Source organism: Catharus ustulatus, chromosome 4 (genome assembly GCF_009819885.2).
Source record: "Catharus ustulatus isolate bCatUst1 chromosome 4, bCatUst1.pri.v2, whole genome shotgun sequence".
NCBI lineage: Eukaryota > Metazoa > Chordata > Aves > Passeriformes > Turdidae > Catharus > Catharus ustulatus.
In genome coordinates, this window is record NC_046224.1 from 39,313,304 (window position 1) to 39,340,370 (window position 27,067).

The window sequence follows — 27,067 nt, forward strand, 5'->3', positions numbered from 1 at the left end:
ATCTTCCTCTCAACTAGTCTGATCGTACATAAAACCCCATAAGTGAAGCCTGTACTTTGAGAAGGTTAAACACGCAAATATGTCACAAACCCAGAATATAAAAGCATCCTAACAGGAGCTGAGCTGATGGCAAATTTCAGCATTGGTCTACAAACAGGAATATATTTGGGGTTTTCATTTAGAGCAGCATTAAACAATCACGCGCTCTTACTGCAAGACCTTTTTTTACGAACCAAATGCACTGCAAAGTGGTGGAAGTGCAAAGTGGTTCATATGAAGTAGAAACAAAGGTTACAATAGAACAAAAGCTATCAGAGTAATGCATTCTGGTACAAAAACTCCCACCAACTAACTTGATACATTTTAAAATGCCTGCCGAAAGTTCCATTTACCTAAACAGACTATAATAATCAATGAATACAAATTTATAAGGATGTGCAAAAATTTTCAGGGTCAATTTTGGATTTTTCGTACATTGGCTGCCCTGTCACTTGGACCAAAGACTGCTTTTCCAAAACCATATCTTTTCAGAAAAAGTGATATAATATTTACTTCACCTTAAGTGAAAGCTAGTTTAATATTTAAGGTGGTATCCAGCAATACTGCCTCAATCATGAAGATAATTTTGTGGACTTTACAGCATAAAATTATCTCTGTTTTTAATAAATCTACTAAAAACAATAATTTTTTTCTTGAAAGTTTACACATTCAATTCAGCTGAAATTTTCACGCTTTCTTGAAATCCAAACAGATTATAGCAACAGTTAGAAAATAGCAGCTAGTGTGAGGAACAATTACATCCTTATTCTTCTCCCTTGAAATTAAAGGATTGCAGAAACTTCTTTGTTTTTCAGAAGTCAAATTTTTCTCCTATGTGACTTCCTCATGTGGAAAGTTTAGGAGACTGAATACAGGAATAGTAATAGTGTTCATAGTTCATTAGTAAACATGACTAATTGCTATTAAATTGATATTTGTTGGAAAAGATGAGGACAAGAAAAGAAATTACATTCTCAAATGTGATGCCATTGTTTCATTCATTTTGGATGACTGAGGTATTCAACCAGCTTCTCAGACAGATACTGAAAGCTACACCAGTTCTGCTTCGCATCCCATATCCAAACTGTTAACAAATTGAGATCTAGCTCAAGTACCTCCACAACACACTTGTACCAATGCAATAGCAGACACTGTTAGAAACTCCTAAGTCACTTCATTTAAATATCTATCACCAAGGGGATTTTACTCAGAAGGAAGACTTTCATGAATTATTTGCTCTTATTTCTATTGCTTTACTCAAACCAGATTTTACTTTATTCAGGAAGTAACTAAATATGAAAAAATAGTCTTGATTTTAGCACAGAGGTTTAAGGCAAGTAGAAATAACTGAGTGTAGCAAATGAATGAAGGACTTGAGAAGGACACAAAAACAGGAAGTTGCCGTAACTACCGATTCATTTTTCTGGAAGGTTAACCAAAATCATCAGATACATAAGCCTATCCCTAGCAATGTCTCCAGTCAGCCGCCACCATAGACCTGACTAGGTTTCTAAGCTGTCAGAGTAGATCTGAGCTGGCGAAACTGGAAAAAAAACCCAGGATGGTCTTTGACAGATACAGATTGACCTGGGATCAGATTTGGGACCCTAGCAGAGCTTGCTTTTGTCCATTTTCAACAATTATATCAGGTTTTCCTCTTATTCACACTTTTTTTTCCTTTTCATTACTTCAAAGTTCACTGTGGAAAAATATGGAATAACTTCATGTACCCTCAGCTATAATAAACAAGGGAACTGGATTTGTCACTATGCTCTCCTCTGTCATCACTAGGATCGACAGCATGACAGGAATCTGCTGAGCATGAATTATTATACCCATTTTCAAACTTGAATACTAGTGGAACAACTTGTATGCTGGATGGATGTACTAGCTCTCTCTATTAGCTTTTGTGGAGGTTGCAAAACCGGTCTGAATTCAATTTTAATCCTGCTTGAAGCAGGAGGCTGGACTGGTTGACCTGTGGATGTCTCTTTCAAATTGAGTTATTCTATTTATCTATGAGTTATCACAGGCAAAAGCAACATAAATAGTAAAAATTATGAAATTATCCAAACTACAGGATTAAGAGATGTAATTTTTACAGGAGGGCAGGGCACCTCCTCTGAGTATTCTGGCCCTCAATTTCTTAAGCCCTTTGAAAAATCAGCCACATTTGTTTGGGAGCTTTTTCCCCGTCCATTGAGACAAAAATATTAGCATTGCCAAATCTTCCATACAATAAGAAGTTCAGAGAAAAGGAAACATGTCAAGAGGAATACACAAAGGAAGTCCACAAAGACCTCCACAGAAGCAACTAGACAACTATACTTGATACAGGAGGAGAAAAGGAAAGTGAGTGGAAAAGAAGGAGTAAACTCAGGGTCAGGTGAAAGAAAAATTTTCATTGGAACGGAGGGAGATTAAAAAAAGGATAGGCCATGGTTAACTAAACGTATACTCAGATTAAAAAAAGAAAATGCAAGCCATGGCCATAATAATGGTGGTACGGGCTCAAAAGTGAGGTTTATTTTGGTAAAGACAGGATTAACCCAAGATTTCCACAGTATTTGTGACATTCTTAGAACACAGAATGTTGTGGGGGAACCCAAAATACCAAAAGAAACAAAAAAAAACCCCTAAAATCCCAAAGATTCAATGTAGAAACAAGTATAGAAGAGTAGGATCCATTATCTAAAGAAAAAGAACTAAATAAAATAACCTATTTGTAAGCTTAACTTTAAAAATGTTCATCTAATAGACCTTCCATTGTACTCATAAATCCTGTAAATCTTCCATTCAGTACCTCATTAAAAGAAATTAAGTGAAATAAAGCAATAATATATGTAAATTATACATTTAAAATAATGAACAATGTAATGAAAGGAGCACTCTTCACATTGCAATCCAGTGGGCTTTTAAATTAACTTTTAATGCTCAGCGTCTGCCAATTAATAAGGAGCCTGGATGTTTGATTCTGCTAGAAAACACAAACTAAGAGAAGGGAAAGCGTAACACAAGGGCACAAAGCTGGCGCAGGAGAGCACTCTAATACCAGGGCAGAGCTTTAAGGGAAGACATGGAGAAGAGCCTGTGTCCGAGGACCAAAACCTGTCTGCAGTGAAGTTCTTCCTGAAAACAGAGCTTTGAAGGTTTGGTCACACACTAACCCTCTCACTCCGAGAAAAAGCATATGCAGCTACAGACAGAGACCTTATGGTATGATTTCTCATTTTGGCATGTCACACACACCTGAAATAGCCATGGATATTTTTTTCTTTTTAATTTTAAGTGGTTGGCCTGCAGTGTAAACTGCACATATATTCCACTGAAAGGAATGAAATAATAAAGTTTCACAGGGCAGAGTAATGTCTGCAAAGGTCACAGGCAGCTTCTCGAGGGGGAAGCGCCATGAGGCAGATGTGAAGAGGCCACATGTTGTGTCAATTCTCAGCACAGAATGAGCAGAGGTGAAATATTAATGCATTGCAAGGAAAACAATCCTGCCTATATTCTAGGAACTGACAAAGAAAGAAGAAGGGGGGAAAGACCATTTCTCCACCTGCAGCATGATGAACAGGTCCAGTTTTATCCCACTTTAATATTGTCAGGACACACGAACTAAAGGACTTTTGTTCTGTCTGCTGTGGCCAGATGTCAATGAGACTGAAAGCTGAAAAAGTTTTTTCCTTGCCACTCCCTTTCACCAATGCTCTGCCGCTTTTTTACCTGCACTAGTAGTCAGACATACACACCTCTTCTTAAACTGACCGTTAAGAATACAGACAGTGCATATATACCCACCAGCATCCTGCATTTGACAATGTCCAGAAGTAGGTATCCAAGAAAAAATGCAAAGACAAGCAAGGAGCAATTTTCATCCCTGATGTACACTCCCAGCTTCTCCCCACTCATAGCATGGAAGTTACCTTAGCACAAAACCAGGACAGCTACATAACAGAGTGACCAAAAAAATCACTACCACGGGTGCACAGTTAAATAACTGACAATATATCTGTAAACCAGAAATGTTTGTAGGAATAAGAAAGACTGAGCTGAAATCTACAAAATATTACTCTCCCAAACTATTTATTTGTCTATTTTTTAAAAATACAATCTGTTCATTAACATTCAAACTAAAATTTATTGATTTCAGGTGGGGTTGGGGGTTGTATCATGCTGCAAAGATGAGGCAATGAGAAACTTACACTGTCTTAATGAACAACAGTATACAAACCTTCCCAGAGAGCCTCTCGCTAGGTCAAGTGAGACATCTGAGCACCACAACTCCAGGAGTTAGTAACAGTTCTTCCCTAAAGGCAGTGTTTGCACTGTTTTACAGGAAAATCATTCCCAATGTTGTGGTTGAAAAGGTTTTACTACAGCCTGAAGGCATCTCCTATGCAAAAATTCTCACCTGCAGTAAACTGGAACTGGGATGGCAGACACACACACACACACACACACGTGGAATAAAATAACGACTGAATTAAACAGATGCTTAGTCTGGAGACAACAAACACGAAATACATTGGAGAAAACACATTGCCATGCTACAGCAACACAATCTCTTTAGATTATATGGTACTTATGTTTAATGTGTCATTTTATATTTTTCCCCAAAATAAAAAATGCGCTTACAGCTGAAGTAGTCTCATAAAATTATCCATTTTGTCTGAATAAAATTGAAACATGTAAAACACTAATAACGTGGCAGAAACAAACTCTGGTACATGATCCATTAGAAATGTTGTAACTCCAATGATCCAATCAAAGTGACATAAGCCAAACACCTAACAGACAGGAAAAAGAAAGGAAAATCCAACAACATAAACCTCTAAAATGTCAGATTATAATTCACTAAAAGTAAAGTATAGAGTTAATATAGTTGCCTGTTGAGTCTGGATTCTATGAAAAATTGTGAAACTTCCCAACACAGCATCCAGGATATTAATAATTTTCTAAATTCACTTAATTAGCTTCTTTCAATACAAATAGTTAATTTCCTGACAGATAGTACTCTAAAACTGATTCATTTCAGAGCACTAAAAAGGCAACAGTTCCAAAGGCAAATTAAAAAACAAACAAACAAACAAACAAAAAAAACTCCCAAGAAGGTCAAGTCAGTCATCTTTTTTCCCCCAAACTCTAAATTTATTCCTTATATGTTTTAAAACTGGTTTTCAAATAACTGTCAGTTATCTATTATTTTAAGTATTAGAGGACAGAGAGTTCTTACAGAGTCTTATATCAAAAAGTACCTGAAAAAAGATTGTCTAACAGCAAAAGAAGCATAGTTTAGAGCTGGGGGAAGGGAAGTGAGGGGTTTTAGTTTGTTTATTTGGGGGAAAGATATTTACTATATCAAGCAAAAATTATCAACTCTCTTTTTTGCAGCAAGAGCAGATGTCATTGTATTGCATCAGATTCAAGTGTCTTTTTACTTCTTCATTACAGAAATTATCACTAGTAACAGTGTTTTCTACCTATGTCACAGAGAAATCAAATAAGTAATTTTGTGAGGTAATGGTTCCTTTTAAATAAAGTCTAACAAGTTTGAAAGCAAAAATGTCCTTTCCCAAAAGTTACTGTTTTATGTTTTTTTTCCCCTCACTTATAAAGATTTGCAAAAGGGTACTAACAGATTCTCCTGTAATGTGACTGAATGGGTGATACATCATGCACCACTGGAGGATCTCTCTCCATTTTTACAGGTAGGTTCTCCCATCACATAACAATCAACTGCCCCAGATTTTATCACACCAATCAGGAAAATGCAAGTTCTGCCTAAGGAGCCCTCACCAGAGAAAGAGCATTAAAAAAAAAAAAACCCACAAAAACTTTTGTGTCCAAATGCTGGCTATTCCCAAAGGGACAAAATACGATGTGTGTGTGCAGGAAAATGGGGAATAGCTCTGAGTACGTAATACATGTAAGCTGCTAGACAGCAGTGAAATATATCAAACCTCTTATGTGCAAAGACTCCGGAGTTTTGCTGCTGTAGACCTCTCTGCTCATTTGAAAATGCTCTTTCCACTCTAGCATTATTGATCATGAGAAAAATTAAATTTCTACTCTCGCTTAAAGCTGAACACTCATTTAAATCTTTTTAAGAACAGAATTTAAACTCTATTGTATGAGTAGAGAAATCAATCATAGCATTAGAAAATGCTCTGTTGGTGGTGCTAGTTTCAACTGAAAAGTGTAATGAAAATTGTTAATTTGCTGGCTTCATTTGAAAAAGAGTAATCCCTTGCTGGTTGTAACACTAAACCTAGGATTGGGTAAAAAAAAAAAAAAAAAAAAAAGATAAACCAAAATGTGACTGTAGCTCAGCATTTAACATAGTTAGAATATGGAATTTTAAATATCTTCAAATCAAAACTGCCTGCAGTAGAATAAACCCACAGTTAAGAAAAAGTATAACTTTTAAACAGTTATTAAGGAGCTGATTTAATTAACAGGAGTTTAGAAAGGATGAACTTGTATATGCCCATGTTTCAGGTTGTCAAGGTGACATACCTCAAGAAAGCTCTGCATAGTACCAGCTCTGCCCACTACTGCTCAATGCCACTGTAGTTCAGGTGTTGATACCCAGCAGCAGGCTGCTCCAAATGCATGCCCTGCCACAACCTATTTCTTTCGGAATGCCCACTATTTATCACCACTATCACCAGGTGCAGCAATCTGTAAGTTTGTAAAAAATTACACTAATCTCTGTTAAGGATTCCGATCAAGGCTCTGAAATGCAAAGTGCCAACCCTGAAAACAGCATGGCTCTCCCAGTCTTTGCCTGCATTTTAAATGCCCATACCAACTTCATTATCATAATGTTAAAGCTGTGTGATCAAGTTCACTGAAATTAAAAAGTCTTGCTAAAAGAAAATAATAAAATTTATGTGTTCAAGTGGAAAAGGATAAAATAAACAAAATAAAGCATTAGTCAGAAGTTAGGAAGATCATGCATTAAGATGAAAGATGAAACAGATGCAATACACAGCAAAGATCAAAGAGCTCCATCATTCATTCTGCGAGTCAAAATCCAGCTGAGCATGGGAGCCCTGTCCGCATAATAAGAAAGGTTGACTAAAACATAAGGATTAAACAGATGAGCTGTCTCCAGTGAATGTATGGCACAGGAAGCCCTGCTGAGCCACTTGTAAAGACAGTTTGGAATTGTACACCTGCTACTCCACAGTGAAACCTACAGGAAGCCAGCCTGCAATGGGAAAGAAACCCACTAATGGACTAAATAGCTATCTTTAAAAGGGAAAAAAAAGAGTTGATACAAGAAAACAGCAGCTAACAGATTTGCTCTTTCCCCTCCATTTCATTTATTTACCAAATATTTCCAACACAAATTACTATAAAGTAATTGTTATCACCACCCTCTCACTCCCTCAAAATAAAAGAAAAAGTCTTAGCACTTAAACTGTCAACACAACCATTCATATATAGGAGGATCAGCCTGGTATTCTCAATGAAACTATCTGCCACGATATTACTGTTTTGGAAGCTCTTTTTGCACTCCAGTTCTTGTGTTAACTGGCCACATCTCTAATAATTTTAGTGCTGTGGGATTAATTTTAACGGTCAGTAAAATTTGTATTATTTCTAATACTTATGACATTTAAAATTAGATTATATAAAAATCTTCATTTTTCTGATCCACTTTATAGGTCGAGATGGAGACATTGCAATCAAAATTTGTAGCTGATGGCTAGTTTCTCTTTTCATTGGTAATAACTTTTCTATTAAAGTAAAACCTCTATGACATGCATGTAGTCATAAACACAGCTGTCCCACAAAAAAAAAAAAAAAAAGGAAAATGTAGGGCTAGCAGTTACTCCATGACTCAAAGAATCCAAACTGCAGGAGTTTCCAATAACTCTGACAGGATCAGTGCTATCCATTACACCATCTTGCAAAGAACAGATCAGGGACGTCCTCACATCATAAGATGGCAAACCATAACTTAAAACAATCAGGGAGAAAAGCTCACAGGTTTCTTAAGGCTTTGCTTTCTGACAGATGTACAATTAATGCCTGCTGCAGGCTACAGGTGGTTCCGTTTTTATTTTTCAAATGAATGTTACTAACCTGTTTGTCCCACAAATGTTATTTACAATCACATCTTTTATTCTTGTTTTAGCTGACAGGACAATCTCCTCAAGGATCTGGGCAGAGCTGATATATTTGATTTTCAGGTTATCTACTGCCTGCAGATACAAGCACTTTGATTGTTTACAATGCAGGAGTAATTGGTAACTGTTAAATAACTCCAGAGACTGATTTAAGAGTCCTTCACCTACTGCATGAAAGTAGGGCTTCATCCCACAGTCCCTAATCTGGCTAAATACTTAAAGATTTCACTACAAAAACAGGATATTAAAAAATTAGCAAATGCAATGATAATTTAATCATCAATCACATACAAACATTATATTCAATTTTTTTAATATAATTTCAAATCAATTTATATTTCAAAGTGGAAATTAAAATAAGAGAAAAAAACATGTTCTCTCATTACACTTCCAAAATCAGTTACAAATGTTAATTTGTGTAGCATTTTTAAAGCAGAATTTCTAGTGCTGCTTTCAGCAAAATGAGGACACTAAAACAAAATTCAGCCAGTATTCCTATGAGGAATTTCACACGCAGCTTAATTGGTGATACATTACTTGTGATTGCATAGGTTCGAGTTGCTGACAGCATTTTAAATAACTGACAGAAGCATTTGCCTGGTCTTGCACAGTCAAATAGAACTACTTAGCTATAAACAAATCTAGCAAAAAGTCACAGAGGGCATTTTAACTCTTTTCTGACACCATTTAATTGTCAGTGGACTTCCTGCCTCACAAAATGGCGTGGAAGCACAGTACTGTGATGAGCACACTGTTTGCAGGCAGAACTCCTCGGAACTTAGCATTTTGTACTGGAAAACAGCAGTGAAATACATCCTTGAAGATATTACACGTCACCAGACAGCACCATCAGGGATTATCTAAATCAGATGCTAAAGCACACTGTGGGAAGCCATCCAGCTAGAACTGCACGGAGTCCACACTCACCATGCTTTGAGGAGCAAGGCTGAAATGTGCAGCAGGACATAGGGACATCTCTTGTCTTTCTCTGCCCCTATAGTTTCTTTGGGGAGTGCAGCACCCAGACTTCTCCCCTGCTTCTATGTGAAAGTGATGTGGGTGCTTAAGGGCTGATCAGCAGCAGCTTCCCACAAGAGCAGCTCTACCTGTTCGTGGGCAGAAGGACACCAGTGGCAGAGCATCCACACCTGTGCAGCACTATGGCTGACCTAAGGAGTCACAGCATCCTCTTCTGTTCCACGCAGGTCTAACTGCAACCCCTCCATCTCTTCCAGACAGAGCTTTCTTTCCATGTAGAAAGTTTAAGGAAAATTGCAATTGCTCCTAAATCATTACCAAAGCCAATTGCCTCACTTCTTGTTAGCATGCTGTAAATTAGTTAAGTGGAAGCCCAAGTTTTACAATTTACAGCCAGCACCAAATGACACTTGGACTCCAGAAAATCCCAGGTGCACATCCTGCAAAAATCACATAAGATATATAGCAGAGACTGAGCCAAGTGCTCTTCCAACCTGGTGGATATACCATGACAAACTTTACTACCCATGGGCAAACCACAACATGTTCAGACCAAATCACAATCAATTTCATAGAGACATTTGAAACACTTTTCTCCCAAGAGAGAACTGCCACTTTGAAAAATTTTAACCTGTTTACCCAGCTGTTTTGGTCCTACAGCTGCCATTTAAAAGGTCATAAACATTCCGTTTTACAATGAGGTAATGATTTTACCTTCTCCTGCTCAACATCTTTCCATAAACTATTTAAATAACTTTTGTGTTGAAAGTTTATCATTGAAAATTTTAGAGCATTACGTGAAGAGTTCAGAAGGTCATGATAAGTCAAATACAGAAACTGTCTCTATTGTTAATTTAACCACTAGGCTCTATGCAAATTCCACAGTGGGATCTATGTACTCATTTATTTGTTCTGCTTTTACAGTTGAATACTACATCTCCAGCACTGTTGCTCTGCATTTTTTTAAACATATATGTATATAGAATTAGTAGAAGGCAAACAATACCTTATCTCACTCTTTCAAGTTTTAAAAATGTCTTGCAACAAAAATCCTTCGTAAGTTTTATAGTTAATGTGGAACTGTAAGAAAAAAACCCGAACATTTGGACATACTTGTATGATAAACGAGGCAAAAATACATCCTCACATCTAATTCTGAAACATTTCTACTTTGTGTCTGCCTCAAACCAGGCTTATGTTTGGTTCAACACTAAATAAGAAATGCGATAATTCACAACTTTTTATATGGAGGCAGGAGCAAAATTTTCCAAGTTGTACTCACATGTTCATATGGGCAAAAAATGCAGAATTAATTAATTTAGTATACTATTCTGGCTTATCTATGTAAGCTTACTTTTTGGAATTCCATTTCCTAGACTAAAGTTGTAGTTCTTTGTATTTCTTGATGGAGAAAATCAGAGAATAAAATAAATGCAAAAGAAAGTGTCATTTCAGAGACTAGAGTTATTCGCTTTTTTTTTTTCCTTCTCTGTCCTTCCTTCCAGTTTGTTAAAAAGTCTTACATACATTGTACTATAACCTTGGCTTTTCAATTATACATCATTTAGAAAAATATATTCTGAAGTAAAAAAAATTAAAATTGATACAAGGTTGCTGAATGTGAAGTGAATTTTATGGTCACATTACATGCAGAAAACTGCCTTCTATGAAAGTATCCATTACCAGGTTTTGTTTTGTTTAAATATAAAATAACACATACAATCACATGTAAACTGTATATGTTGTTATATCCTGCATAAATTAGACTTTACTTTGACACCATGTCATGAATAAACAAACTCTAGGTCAAATTTAAATACTAAAGTCTCATCTTGTTCCCTCAGTATCTGTTGGGCCAGCTTCATTTAGAGTGGATAAGGTGTGAGAGAAGAGTAAAGGAGCTCGACCTGCAGTTTACATCTCCAGCAAAGAAAATAACATGAGATGCAAATAAAAGAGATTTTTAAAAAACAAACAAAAAACGTAAATAAATTTATTTCAATAAATTTGAATAGATTACAATAGATGCCCCATTACAATAGATGCCCCTATACAAAGCCCAACAATATTTCCTCAGTCTTCCAGGTTCCACTTCCACTGATCAAGATAACACAGCATGATCATGCAGATGTCATCATGTGTACCTACATCCATAAGAAAAACTATTTAAGTTTTATGGAGTGCATAGTCTGAGCCCTTCAAAGTGGATTACTATAATTTCTTCAAGTGATTTCAGGCACCAAATGTTACAAACACATTTAAATATGCCTCACTTCAGCAATGATCGTACATTCACCGTAGTTTGTATTATATCAAAAATACTTCAGCTTCATTAGCAACAGATATATTAATTTTTTTTATTAATTCAAACGATCTTTTTTCCAATTTTTTATAAGCCCCAAGGTTCTTTCAGCAATATTGGCTCCTTCTCTGTTCCATAAAATTGTAATCAATCTCTATTATTGTCATGAAAATGGTATTTGTCACTTTGCTGAGAAAAAAATAATCAATACGTCTTGCAGAGTAGAATAGGAGTTTAATGCAGTGAATTGATGTCTGTTAGAGAAATTTAGCTTGCCAGCAGTTTGGGACAAGCTAATAGAAAACCAGAAAATTCACTGAAGGTTGACAGATGAATACATAGACATGCCACAAAAATTAATATTTGGGCACTTTGTATAGCCTGTCATTTCAAATGCTGGAGAGAAAATAGATGTAGACAAGCATATCCCTCAGGAAATCCTTCTGGTTTTTGAAAGGCAAAAGCCAAAAGCATGTAAAAATGAATCCTTCACTGTATTATCTTTATGTGTATATAACTTTCTGAAAAATAAGTATCCTGAAACAATCTTCTATTTAAATATTTTGCATCAGACATAATGCTGAATATGAAAACACTGCTGAGTGATAAAATAATACAAAGTTTCTGAGGCAATACTGAATTCCTCATCCTTCCAGATAACACTGCATTGCAAAACCAAATCAGAGCATTATTCCAAAAATTAGTACAGAAACTGAACGATAATACTGCTCACAAAATGTTCTGGATTGTGAAGGGAAAAAAAAAAAAAGCCCAAGTAAAATTTTCATAGCCAATACCTAGAAAGAGATGCAGTCATATATTTCATGACAGATACAATACCCTCGAAAGAGCTGGATTATTTGAGTCTTATTAAAAAAAGTTACACTTTAGGAACACAATCCTCCTTTCTGTCTTTTGCCTTCTGCAGAAGCCGTCAAAACACTCCACCTTCCAATTACACGCTTTCTGTCTTTCACTTGCTCTGACATAAGCCTATAATCTGTTTAATTCCCTTGTTTGGTTGGTTTAATAAACAATGCTTTTAAGTAGCAGGGCTTGATAAGCCCAGCATCCACAACAAGCAAGCTGCAGTTATCCCTCCCTCCAGGAGAGCATCAGCACCACTGACTGCAGAGACAACACGCTGGCCACAGCAGGAAGCAGCACAGGCTACCCAGCTCTGGACTTCTGCTGCACCACTTTCTGAATTCCATTCTTCCTATGAAATCTGCTGATTCTACGTTGGATATAAATGGGTCCTGCCTGTGCTTCCCACAAAGCTCTAAAAGTATGAATTTTAAGACCTCAGGTACCCGCCAGGTCAAAGAGAAGCAGAGGAGTCTCTAAATGCCTAAGGCAATTGGCTGATTATTTGTGGTAAAACGTTCATGCTGTCATTCCAGAGACGTCAATAAGCCTGGGATATCAGCTCTGTTTCAGTGAGAGGAACAGCTTTTTATCACGTGCAAAAGAGCATTCTTGGGCAAAAGGATGAGATGCTAAAGATGTCAGTAATTTTCAATGGAAACACACAGCTAAGAGAAAAGAAGAAACAAAACTTAACAGCTCCTTGACTGTAAAACTGATATAAGACCAGACAACAAAGTCTACAATAAAGTGGACATTGAATAAAATCTGCATCTCCTACTGCCTTCACCATTCTGTTGTGGATTTAAAAATACTCATGTGAACTAGAGGTCTCCCCTGCCAGTCCAGCACTCCTTTCTGACAGCACTCCTTTCTGCTGCTAACCCTTCTTTCTGATGGCATCAGAAATTTGATACAGGAAGTGAAGAAATTTTAATCTTATTGAGGTTCTTCAAAAATAGGGAACTTAATCTAATTTTGTCCTAATTTGTAAAAGAAATTGACCTTCAACCTGATGAAAAATCAGGTCAAGTTTCCATGTTAAATGATAAAAGGAGAATAAACTTCTACTGAGACTGTGTCAGTTACAATTTTGCAAGCCTAATAGAAAGCAAACAGTAGCACTACTTGTAAGAAAGTTATGCATTCTTAAAGAAAAGGATGTCATACCCCATAGGAATTTCACAAGACTAATGCAGGAGGTCCCAAAAGCCAACTGTGTGGTCTTTATTTCACAACTGAGTTCCAGCTGATATTGTACATTATAGGATCATGCAGCTGATGGTAATGACAAGGAATCAGTGTTGCATGGCACTGTCAACTTTTCATGAGTGCAAACATTTGTGGTTGACCCTAGGAAAGGTAAAGGGTTATTACAGAATGTGACAGAATGTTAGCAGAGCTAGTTCAAAATAGGAAATGTTCTGTTATACACTGTCAAGTCTGATGCATCAGATTTGCATGTGTGGTGAGAAAATGAACACACATGTTATGCCCCGGGAGTTACATATGTATTTTTGTCAGAAGTGCAAAGCAGAGTTTGGTGTAAATGCAAGCTGTTACAAAATTTATCAGAGCTGTAAGCACTTGCAACATCACTGACTCCACTTGAATGTAAACACTGAATCTCTTTCATGACAAGTTGAAAAGATATAAGCATAAACTCAGTATTAAGCATGGATATTTTTTGTAATCAGTATGGTGATCCTGAGGGAAATATTCCCATTGAATTTTCCTTGGGCTTTCTAAGATAATTTGTACAAGACTGATGATGAATTTGAATAGGTTTGAAAGCTCAGTCCCACTGAGGAAAAGGGTAATAGGTATTTCCCAACTAAACTGTTTCAGATTCGCTTACTGACAAAGGGACATAAATTTGAACCCACAGCATACATTAAAATTATATGAGCTTCTACTGAAGATGGTAAATTTTCAGATTTTTTTTTTAATTTCACAAATATTTTTCAGTCATTTCCACAGCCAGAAATTTTGCTGTACTCCTAGAACAGACTAATAAGTAACAGCAATGGCTTGGAAACACCTTCCATCTATAATATACTCCCCAGCCATCAAGGGAGAATTACACCATGCAAACCTTTCTAGCACTTGCCATTAATGCAAATACCATCTATATGAATCTGTTCTACTCTAAAGTCTTCTTCCTCGTTCTCTAAATATAATCGTAATTTAGTTTGTTTGCTTTGATACATGAAGCTTTTCCAGGGTCTATGTGAACACTTTTTCCAATATGACTCAATAAAATTATGATGCAAGGGCATGATCCTCCATCCACTGAAGTTAATGAAAAGTGCAATCTGATTTAAACAGTACAGAAAGAATGTCTAAAAAAGAAATTAAAGGCAGTCAAAACAGTGGACTTTCTAACATCTGCCCTCATTTACTACAAGTTTAAATCATGAGCATTAGATAAATACAAATCAAATGCCCTACAAAATTCCTGCAGCTTAATTTCCTGTGCATCCCCAATGTTCATTAACATCAGCAAATACATTTGCTTCAGGTGGAAAAGAATTTTTGAAAAATACCAAGTAAGTATCATCTCAATTTCTCATTTTGCTATTGACCAAGCAATAACTGTTCACTGTTAACTACTGAATCACTACTAGTTGAATTTGGATCTGATTTCTTTTATGAAATAGAAGGCTTTATACCATACAGATTTTCTTCTGAATAATCTCTTTCCCTCACTTCATATTTGAAAATGTTCCATACGGTGTCCATACGGTGTTGAAGAAAAACTTATGACAAATATAAATAAACTTTCTAATTTCTTCTCAAAATCTTATCTTCATTTTCAAGAACAACCATCGTAGACACTTTGCACAACATGCCCTTTAAAAACTATATTTAGTTTTAAGAGCAGTCTTTGACTGGATCCTCAATCAGGATTCATTTCTATTCTGGATTTTGTGAGGGGCATTACTATAGCAGCAAAGAAAGGTGGTCATATGTACCCATTGTCATATGAGCAATTAAAGACAGCAGTGATGCCTTCTAGTGAAGAATAAGTTGTTCTAGTTCTGTTTTGCTTCCCCTGCGAAGTGTGCTAACACTTCTCATTTGGTTAAGAGATTTGAAGTTTAAGGATCCCCAAACTTGTCTGTTTGCATATTCATTGACACACACCAGAATGCTACCTATTTTGATTTTTAAGGAAACTGCCTGAACTGACTAGTCAGAAATACAGAAAGGCACTTGACAGCAGACAAATTGGCTAGACAACACTCACACCTCCTCCCTAAGATTCTCTTTTCATCTTTGCATAAAGGGTGTTTGCTGCCTAGCCCAGCCCTGACTTTTCTGTCCTCTCCTGCTCAAAGGAAAGTGGAGGAAGGAACAGCCTCCACAGACCCCAGCAGGAGGCACAAACTTCATAGCGTTCATCAGTTGCCTGCCTGTGTCCACCCAGAGCCATCCACGAGCAGGGCCTCAATTCCTCCCAGAGAGCAGATGGGTGGAGGAGATGGCCACTGGTGGTCAGAGATAATACCCTGCCCTTCATCATCTCTTTCACTTTCCTGGGAAAGTGATTTCAGATCTTAACCTAAACAACTCCTTAAACACTGGGATGCCAGATAAACCCACATCTTAGTAAGCTTCTTTGACAAACTTTTGCTTTGTACATTACTGAGAAAATGATAATGAAAGTAATTTTGTTGCTGTACATTACAGGCTGTTATAAGACATTTAGTCAACTGAAATAGGTAAAAAAATACACCATAACCTTGAAGATTGGCATTTATTTTAAAATAGTTTTACGCAGGTATAATTATTAATAAAAACGTTTTAAAATTGCTAAGGGATCTAGCAGTCAGGATTAGATTCAATCCTGAGTGATGACAATTAAAATTCAATTGTTCACACTTTACAAATTTTTCAACCTAAATATTTTGTGAATTTAAAATTGAAAATGCTGAAATTAAACCAAGTTACCAATGAACTTCAATCTTTGGGAATTATTTTTATGTATAGGCATGCACACACATACAACATGCAGGAAGTCAAGTCAAAAAGAACTAAATGAAACTTCTCTGTTGATGCTTTCCACTGATTTTTATGAGTCAATAGGAAAAGGGAGAATGGATCCAAGAGTCAATATTAAAATTAACTGAGTATTTAGCCTGAAGGTCAACAACTTTGGTGGCCATCTGCCATAGTGGCTGGTGGCATTTGTCACATTGTGCAGTTGCATTGATTTGAATGCTACTGTGGACATCAAAGAAGCTGATATACAAGGAAAACCCTTAATGTCCAGAGACATAGATCCTGCTAATCATGTCCTCCAACAAGCCAATTGCAGAACCTGTAGCAGGTCAAGGCCAGTTTATAGTGTACTTGGACAACTGTGTAACCCTAACAGAGGTGATTGGGATATTATCAATGTTAAGCTGCAGCAGATTAAAGTTTGAGTTAACCTAATATGGAAAGCTATAGTTCATACAAGATTTAATCATGATCATTAGGCACATGTCATAGCAAAGAGCAACCTAATCCCAAAATTATCAAAATACCTTGCCATGGAATTGAGGGTGTATTTATATCAGAAATAAAATATACATAGGTTTTAAATAGACTGTTAGTCCAGAACCATAGACCAAAGAAAAAAAGAAGCAAACAAAGAGCTGTTAGCAAGTTAAACAGGGAATACAGAATAAAGATGCCCCAAAAGCTTTAACTTTGGACCATATATCTTCTTAAAAGAAAAGAAAATATGTGCAAAACTAGAGTCAATTTACTATTCAATGGTGAGTTTTTTCAAACACAAGCATATTATACTTACAGGACATTTTGATTGGGTGGAATCAAGACAGGTTAGATGCTGTAGTTGTAAATTCTTGTATTCTGCTCAGTACACTGTTTTTAAAGTAGAGCTTCAAGCACGAACACATCAAATGTTATGTTTAAATTCCCAACTTGAAATACACATTAAAAAGTTACTATGGCATCAATTTACCAGTAAATGTTGTTCAAATGATGTCATGAAATGCCATGAATAGAAATCTTTTCTGTAATTTTCAAACTGAATTAAAATTCTCGTGAAGAAGGTAAACACAATACTAAACACTGGTAAAGCTATCCATTTTTTAATGGGCTTATTCAATTTGAAGAGAAGAAGAATGTTGATATTTTATATATAGTGTGTGAGAATGGAGTGCTGCACTCATATGATACCCACCTTGTGATTCAGTTCTTAAATCTATTACCTTACTAAATGGGATGTGCTACTATTGCTTCTAAAAGGACAAAACAAATATTGTGTCAACAACTTAACCGTCTCTTTGGTGTTCCCAAAAAGCTGCCTGATTTGTGTCTCAAACATCATCGATATGTCTCTTTCCTAGCTGCAAAGTAGGAGAAAGACGTTGAATTCACAGTTTGAGTCCTCACTATTTGCGGGAAGCCCACACGAGGACTTTCGCTTTTGTTTCACTAATAAGAGCAGTGGAGACGAGGTGGTTGTCAGAAGCTCAAGGAGAATCCTTTCCTCTGGGCTGCTCTCAGTGAGGCTCTGCTCCAGCTGGGGGAGCGAGGGAAAGGAGATGAGGACAGAGAAAATGGAAGAGACCAATTAGTTAACACAGCCTGTCAAGCAACCCAGCACTGGGAACCAGGAAGCTGTCTTATTGCACACCCAGCCACAGAAACAGCAGGTGGAAAAAAATGTATAGTTGCTCAAAGTAGAACCTAAATGGCATTTCTCACACAAAGAAAATAAGATAAGGAAACAATCTTTTTTATGCTGTTGGAAAAAAGAGAAACCATGTAAAGAGAGATATGATAACCACAAAATTGGAATCTGATTAAGACTGAATCAGTGATGCTGACATTATGTGGAATATGAAAAAGACAACTAAGAAAACAGAGTATTTGGGAAGTTATCAGTGCCAAGGACAGCACTGATCTATTTGTATAACTTTCCTACATAGTAATCTTATCACTTTGCTCAATAGGCCAAAATAAGATGAAAAAGCAATCCTCTAAATGTGAAAAGTGGCTGCAGCAAAACCCTGCTCATAATACCTTCTCACAGAAAACTACAACAGGGCAGAAAAATATTGAAATGTTGTGAAAATTATGGCCAGAGGTAGTGGTTGAGGAAACAATCTTAAACAAAAAACAGAAACCCCAAAACATAACAGTATGTGTGTGTCTCTACCAAGCAAGTTTTGGAAAGGACAAGGAAAAACTCAAATCCCCTTCTGAACCAATGTTCCAGGGAGAGAGCCCCAGTAAAGCAGGATAAAGACAGATATTTAAGGGCTCTGCAAGAGGAGTCTTTTATGTGTAGTATTCATTCAGGCAACATTAAAAAAATGAGGCAAATACACCTGATTTAATTTGTTTTATTTAACCACTGAAAGTAGAAAAGACAAGACTGATTTGGGCTCATCCACAGTACTTCCATTTAAGGAACTAACTTCCATGAAAGTTCTTGTAAGAGGAGCAATTAACTCCAGAGAGAAAAAACTCTCTTCTATGTCAAATCAGACCAAAGGTTGTCTTGGTCTGAAAGGTTATTAAAACTTACTGGACTTACCCTTCCTGGATCTCTTTACAAAGTCAGCTACAATCCTGATTTAACTGCTTGAAACTACAGTTTACTGTTGTTATTCAGATAGTAATGACACATGTCTGAGAAGACACAACACTGTTCTCCCTCTGTTCTGATCTGCAAAGTAACAATTAAAGTGTCATTGTGGATGGATGATAAACACTGAAATTCTGTTCATTTCTGAAGAAGTTATAAAAATAGAGTGTAAATGTAGAACACACAAACATCCATTAAAAATAAAACTCTTTTTAAAATGCTCCCTCCATGTATTCCTCTGCCTATATATTCCCTATTCCCCACAGGGATATTATCCATTTCCAATTCCACTCAATAGATATGATTTAAATAGGGACTGACTTTGAGTTCCTCCAGATTTAGAATAAGATAGTAAAACAGTTTTCAAGTATTTTGACGCATTCAAGCACCAATAACATTTGCAGGTGATGGGTGAAGGAAAATTATATCAAAGCTGGAGAAAAAATTAACTAGAGAAACTTGATGCTGTTGTTCAAATCATGCCAAGCACATAATGTTTTTTATACAGTTTCAAATACTTGGCCTTATTTGGTGCTTTGGTGATTAAAAAGTTAGCCTTCTAGGGGCCTAAATGGCTCAGAAAATATACTATACAATTTCACTGAAGTATGGACTGAGGCAGCAAAAAAAAAAAGAGCATCTTACATCATGGCTGTCTCTAAAATTAATTTTAACATCAAATAGATGCAAAAAAACCCATACACATACATATTTAAACCACTCTTTCAAAATATCAGGACATCTGTCTTGTAGGAGTTATTGCTCTTGGTGAAAATAATCACAGCAGTAGAGGGGCTCCTGATAATTAGTTGAGTCAAAACAGGCCTTCTTAAACAATGGAAAATAAGGTTATTTCTTACTTCTCCCTTCTACATTTTGATATTGGTTTTTTTTCTTTTTTGTTCTTGAATAAAAAGGCATTCCCATTGTGGTACTCAAAAATTTACCTTCATTAAGTATAGAATTGTAAAAGTGGTATCTCTCATGATTACTATAAACCTAAAAGACACAAGCAGGCTACAAGCATGCAACAGAAGTCCTACTCCCCATGATTAACCGAGTAGAAATTAGTATTCTCACATGGTGCTTCATTGCACACTTGCAAGAAATAATACCAAATAATTCAATAAAGCGGTAATTAAAAACCTGTCTCAATTCTCCTGGCGCCGTGGCAATCATGCTCCCCCAACCTCGCAGCTGAGCACGGAGCCCTCAGCTGCCTGCACTGCACTGCAAAGAAACAATCCACCCACCACTGACTCCTGTTGTTTCATAGGGGATCCAATTACTGATAGCGTTCTGACACTGGAGATTAGCTGATTGCCAGTTCAGTGTGCTTACAAAATCTTATGTGTCACAGGAGGCCCTTTACTTGTTTCTGTAAGACAAACAGTGCTGTTTTTTTTTAATCTATTAAAAACCCACTAGAATATATTCTCTCTCATGTGTAGCACTCCAGCCCCATCCTGTTGGACTCAAAGCAAATTCTTCCTTTAAAATTGCCATAGAACTAAAGTGTGGTGACAGTAGCAGCAAAAATACACTTTTAATTGTGCTTTTCAAAGAAGAGATTTAAGAGAGGCAGAAGCTATATATACCTTTATTTTAGCACTCAGAAAGACTACAGATCTTTGCGAAGTCTCAGATCACAATTAAAATTTTTTCTAATTAAAAAATGTCAATGGAACTTTGGACTGCTCTTTTTCCAAATCTAAGAGCACACTGGAACAAGCACTTGAGTAGAAAACAATGGCTTAGTTTTTGTTAGAAAGTGTTTTTCTAATCCCCAGTGCTGTAAATAAAATTCATCAGGACTGTATAATATCAGTCAGTTAAATTCTATTACCATTCGAAGGAAATATATCAGTGGGGCTCCAATACAATTTTCCTGTTCCAGTTCTTGAACTGAAACAAAAACAAGAAATGGAAAGGCCAAGTATAGGTCAGGCAAATTAATATTAACACAAGAAAGATCAGATACTAAGGAGAAATAAGGAAGGAAGACAGTGATGAACAAAAAATACTTCTATTTTCTCACCACCAACACCAGTATTCTTACAGGCAGACATCCTAATGACTCTGCTGGTTATTTAAGTGCTTAGGCTGTGTCTACATATGAAAAACCAAGAATACCCTTTTTAATGCTCCAATGAACTTTACCATCCATTCCAGAAAACAATGTCTTCATCAGCTGCAACAAGACACATTTTATTACTTTGAATACCATAGGATTTTACTGTAAATAATACCTTCTCTAGAGAACAGGAGCTTAAATTGATGTGGGAAATGATGTAATGCTACATAGATTTAGAATAAAAGGGACGTTATTTATTTATTTATGTTATGATATTAAAAAAAAAAACAGAAGAGCATTTTACAGCCCCCAAATTAATTAATTTCCACAAATCTTCTTTAAATAAGTAAATTAACCCATAAATTTCTGGGATTTAATTTTATGTAATGACAATATGCAAATTTTGTTTCAAATTATTAGAAAAATATTTCTTTCACAACATATGAACAAAGAATACTGCCAAATAACACAAAACCAGGGCTAAGATAGAATTAAACAGACATGTTGCATTTTCTTTTAATACCCTTCTTGGGAAAAGAAAGCTGTGGAAATTTGCTGGTCAAAAGCATATTTAAGTTTTGTCTTACACTCCAAGAGCAAAGACACAATCATTAAACACATCAGGCTAAAAAAGCTACTGCAATTCAGTGTTTAATCTCACTGCTCCCAAGCACAGTATAAAAACAGAGCTGACCTAGACAGGGTGGGTAGGGATGCCACGAGCCATCTTTGCCACCTCTCTGCTCGCAACAAGGATCACTAACCTGCGTCTGACAGAAGTTTGCCGAACTCATTCCCAGAATCTTCAATAGGGACACTGCAGCATCTCTAATCCTTCAGCTGCTGTGCTTCACTAACTTTACACTTACAATGGTTTCCCCAAAGTATAACTTAAATCTCCCTCACTAGAATGTAAAAACATTATTATTCTTCTCCTGTTGCTCACAGAAGAAAGGACAATTTAGTATTTTCCTCTTTGCAACACCATTTCATGTATTGAATCAGAAACCATTTCTTCAATTGACTAATTCTTTCAAATTGTGGAGTTGGGGAAAGTTTGCTAGAATGCTGAACATCCTGGTTGATTTTCTTTGGACTTTCATGGAAGTCATAGATCAAGTAAAGTATTATAGGGCACTACAAACACACTTAACTTCCACAGGACTGTCCTCTCCACTGCCAACATGCACAAACGGTTCCTGCCAACTGCACTTAGCACTTGCTGAGTTGTTCCTCAATTAAAACTGTGACTCAGCACTTTTTACTAATAAAACTTTTAAATGGACAATAAAGACAAACATATGCCTAACTTAAAATCAACTTAACTTTAAAAAGCCCCAAACCCAGACCTCATTAACTTAAATTTTGCACTCTGTTTTGTGGCGTCACCCTTGCCTCAACATATCACCTAGCCAAGGCACATTGTTACTAAGGAGTATTATTTCATTAGGTAAGTACTTATTAGGTTGACAGACATTTCACATACACCCATTGCAAGCTGCTGTGCAAAATCAGGGGATACCACAGAAATAATCATGTGTTCATGTTCAAGTTAAATCTATTAAATAAGAAATATCAGGAAGTGCATTATCTTATGAAGATAACTAGTTTCTTTGAAAAGAGGTGACAATGACAGTGAGCTATAAGCAGAGGAATGTTCTAGATTGGAGGGAATCCCTTACTCCTTAAATCTCATATGGATTAGGTGTCGCTCCTCTGCTTCTGGTTAAACATTATCAACTAAGCTTGTTAGACAGTGCTCCTACAGCAGGGCTCCTGGACCACTGAACTTAAATCACCAAAATAAAACTGAAGTTATTACAAATTAACCACAAGTGAGCCTTGCTAAATGTTAATTTTAAACTACATTATTGAATTACATCATCCATCATTAATGAAACACTGAACCTCTGACTACATACCCTTCACCAATTCAATGTGTATCTGATTAGGAAGAGTGTTTTTTTTTTTTTTCACTGATGCAATAGGACTCTATTTTGATGCTTACTCCAAGTATTTTACCATCCCATATCACCACCACTGTGACTTTAGCAGAGAGTCCTTGCTCAGCAAGGTTACCCAGGAACCCTGAGCGGATGTACTACAAAACAGAAATGTATGTATGAAGTAACACATTCCAAGTAGGAATTCCATTCTGTGGCACTAAGCATTTCCAACCACTTATCAGCTGTAGAGTTGCTATTTGCATTTTGTACTCTATACATGAAAGTGCTACAGCTGCCCGTGGCAACAAAGGAAATGCAAAACTTGCTGGAAGAAAATAAATAAAATAAAACCATTTCCTGTGGGACAATTCAAAGTCTCACCTCATCATCCTGAGACATCAGGGATTCTGTGTTGCCTCTATTTTTTATTAATAATGCAGCAACAGTCTTTCAACCACTCTTTCATAAGAGGAGCTTTTCCTTTGGAGGTGATATGAGTCATGTGATTACCTCAGTCATCTGGAGTCAAAGGCTAAAAACTGATAGAGGTTCTCACTATCAACTAGCCTATAATTTGGCACCCAGAGAAGCAGTAATAAATGAGTGTTTATCTACTCAATGGGGAATTTCATTTCACTCTCTGCCCCCAAAGTCATTACCTGCACAATAGGAATGAGCAATGGAAATTCACGACATAATGAACTATTACAGGCTTACTGCTTAAACTGCATCTCAAAATCATTTTCTGGACTGGAAGAAAACTGTGCTCCACAACATAAGAAAAATTTGTTGATATAATGAAACAAAAGGTATTTGCAACTCCTAAGAGCAGAGAAGCATTTCATGCTCCAGATAAACAGTTTCTTCTGTTCTCACTATTGTTTTCTTTGGTGAAGGGAAACATTAAATTGTCCTAATTTTCTTTTCTTAGAAACAATTTTAGTAAAAGAGTGTAACTAAGCAATATTTGTGGAAGTCTTTTTATCTAACTGAAAGTTGAAAGAAATTTTCAATCTTGTTGAAAAAAACTTACATGATTAAAAGAATAAGTAATAATAAAATATTGTTCAACTACCTTGGTATACCATTTACACTTAAGTATGTTGCCAGTAAATAAAAAAGCAATACTTTTGGTGTAATACCCACTCAAAATCCTGTACAAAAACTTACTTTGAATAATAATTTTTTTCTAAAATTGTCAGCTAAATAAGGAAGAAATGAAAATATTTGGGATATAAGCACTGAAAATGGTCAAAATTACTATTTTTATTCAGTATTTTTGTGGAATATATTGGGATATAATTTTAAAACTAAGATATTAAAAGCTATCACAGTTTCAAGTAATACTTCTCCTCTGCCTTAATCTTTTTCCCATCACTGTTATATTTGTTCAAGCATGAAAAGCATAATATCTTTCCTCCTTTTCCATATTCTGTTGAGATATTTCAGTCTAGAAATCTAAGATTATTTAGTCCAGTACTGATATCACTGAAGTAACTGCGTAGTCATCCTGTGATCCTATGTGAGCACACACAGCAAGAAAATTATGTAGTCATTAAGGGAGCAATAGAAGCCACTTATATAAATTACTGTACAGTAATTCAAAAGAATATGAGGAGAGGAAATGCTTGAGGCTTATGCTTCTTTACTCAGTAAGCCTTGAATGTATTATCTGCCCAAACCTTGGGAAAGAGACCACCTGGCAGCTCCTTTTTAAGCTTAAGTGAAAAAATCAGTATTTCTGTTTTTTTCTAAAAATATTTCAATTCTTGGAGCAGCTAATATGGTATCTATGGTTTCTAACTACTTTAAAGTGACTGAACTAAGTAACTTTTGTAATGTTAAAACAGGCAAACATTCTAGCTCACCATGGGGATTTTTCTGTTCGTTTTCTTAAGTCACAGGGGAAACTGGAAGTGAGGATATAATCCTTTCTCTGACCAAAGGAAAGTAATTATCTTCTAAGAAGATATTTGGTTTAATGAAAATAGTATGTTTCCTTTCCTAAAGTTAGCTGACATAGGAAATTGAAGACCACAGAAAGGAACAGACAGCTCCAGAAAATTTACAGTGAGAATCAAGTCCTGATCCCAGAAGGTACCAGCTACATGCACAAATCATACAATTCACACCAGTCTGGTTGATTCCAGTCACCATGGAAAACTCACACTCTGAACATTTTTAGGCTTGGCTTCAGGTTCAGAATAGAGACAATCAAATTCTTTCACATTATTCAAATTATTTGTCAAGCAATAAGTCGATCAGGCATTTCTCTCAATGCATCAGTGAATAGAGTTCTCCACCATGATGTTTAGAGATGTCATTTTCAACAGAGGAGAACACAATCTCTCTGCAAATTTCAGGTTGTTCCCACACTCCTTTTACTCTAACAGTATAGAGTGTGGAAATATTTTTTCCCTGTTTTGTGCACATTTTTTGATTAACGGAATAGTGGATTTCAGTCTCCAGCTATGAAGTGTGCACTTTTCACTGACAATAAAATTGCAAATGCTTCACATTGCACCCAAACAAAATTGTAATAGCCAAGAAACTAGCATATTCAAGAAAAATATCAGAATTGCTTATGAGGTTTGGTTTATGTTTTTCAGAACTTGTCTGATTTTTCATTAAAACTTGACTTTACCTTACACGAATCTCTGACTTTTGATTTATCAGAATATATTTATGCTTAGAATCAGCAGTCTATCTCTGTGCTCTCTGATACTGACTCTCTGAAACAAGACTTTCACTAAGAAGTCATCAGAAAGGTTGAGGGAGATACAGGAAGGTGGAGCAGAGAGCAGGAGAAAAGCAGAATGGATCAGATCTCAGCATTTATCTTTGTTGATGAGCCTGAATATTTAGTGTTGCTCAAAGTCTCCAAAAAAAGAGCAAAAGGAGAATAAAAAATAAACTCTGATGCTATTTTCTTAGCAATGATCTCAGCACACACTATTTTTTCTCTGCTAAGAAAGAGGAGTGGACAACCTAAATTTCAAAATCTTCAAATTATCTGTGTGAATCAGAAGGCTGCATGCATGTAGGGCAAACACTGACATTTATTTTGTATAATGGTGCACGTCTTGCGAGGAATTGCCACTGGAATATTATTCCCACTCTACATGTCAAACATTAATCTGAAATCAATAAGGAGCCACGTTCCCAACATTTTTCACGCACCTGTGTCACCCCCCAGAGGGTTTTGCCACACTTGGCATTTGGCTCCCCCAGGACATGGGAAGAGGTTCACTGCAATCCTCTTGCTCGGCACAGCCTCACTGCTGAGGGCTCAGCAAGACCCTGGCACCTGTAGAGGGAAAGTGCAAGGTGAGACAAAGGTGATTGGTGGTAAATTTGCTGCTCTGTCAGCAAGTCCTGAAAAACAGCAAGTTAAAAGGGTGTTTTCCACAATAAAGATGACATCCTCACTTGAAATTATACAGTTGGAGCTGTTTTGTGACAAGGCACTTTGCTTTCTGTCTTAAGACATGACAGGAATAAACCTGCTAAATACACTTAGGCTCACATAAAAGCTTGACTTGATAGATCCCAACTTTTTCCCCGAAAACAATTTCCTTTTAAACTCATAATAAATTAGCCTTCATTTCATAGCTGAACTAGTTCTCAAACAGGCTGTACACTTCAGTTTACCTCACGATCAAACATTGTCAAAAACTTTAGTTAATCAAAAGCATCACAGTTTTGAGGAAAGAAAACCCCAGAAAATCACATCACACTACTGTTTTCTTCAAATAGGATGTAGAAGATCTTCCTCTCTGTTTACACTCTCCCGGAACACTGCTCAGACAGCTGTTATTGAGCTCAACATCCCAAAACTGTCAGTCTCAGAGGAGCTTCATTTTCCCAGACAATGTGCATCCCTGTGGATCATTGGCACCTTTCAAACCTGGAGATTTGAAAAGACTCCTATCTATGTTAAAATGTATTTAAGGATGCAGTTCTAACACATTTCTTCTAGATCAGGTATTAGTATGCCAACCTGTTTGAATGTATATAGTCAGAAAGTTATAATAGTCTATTACCCTCAAGTGAAATTATACCAGCTAAGGCCACTGCTTACACATACGGTGACTTAGTGCTCAAAAACAC

The 27,067-nt window shown here is 36.3% G+C and overlaps 1 long non-coding RNA gene across 3 annotated transcripts in view; it reads right to left on the bottom strand.

Annotated features, from left to right (window-relative positions):
- The window catches only part of LOC116995432, a 75,592-nt gene that overhangs the window by 25,543 nt on the left and 22,982 nt on the right, over positions 1–27,067 (bottom strand). For all 3 annotated transcript variants that reach the window (XR_004417727.2, XR_004417725.2, XR_004417726.2), the window contains one exon: positions 26,138–26,264. This is a non-coding gene — a long non-coding RNA (uncharacterized LOC116995432). The remainder of the gene's footprint in view (positions 1–26,137; positions 26,265–27,067) is intronic.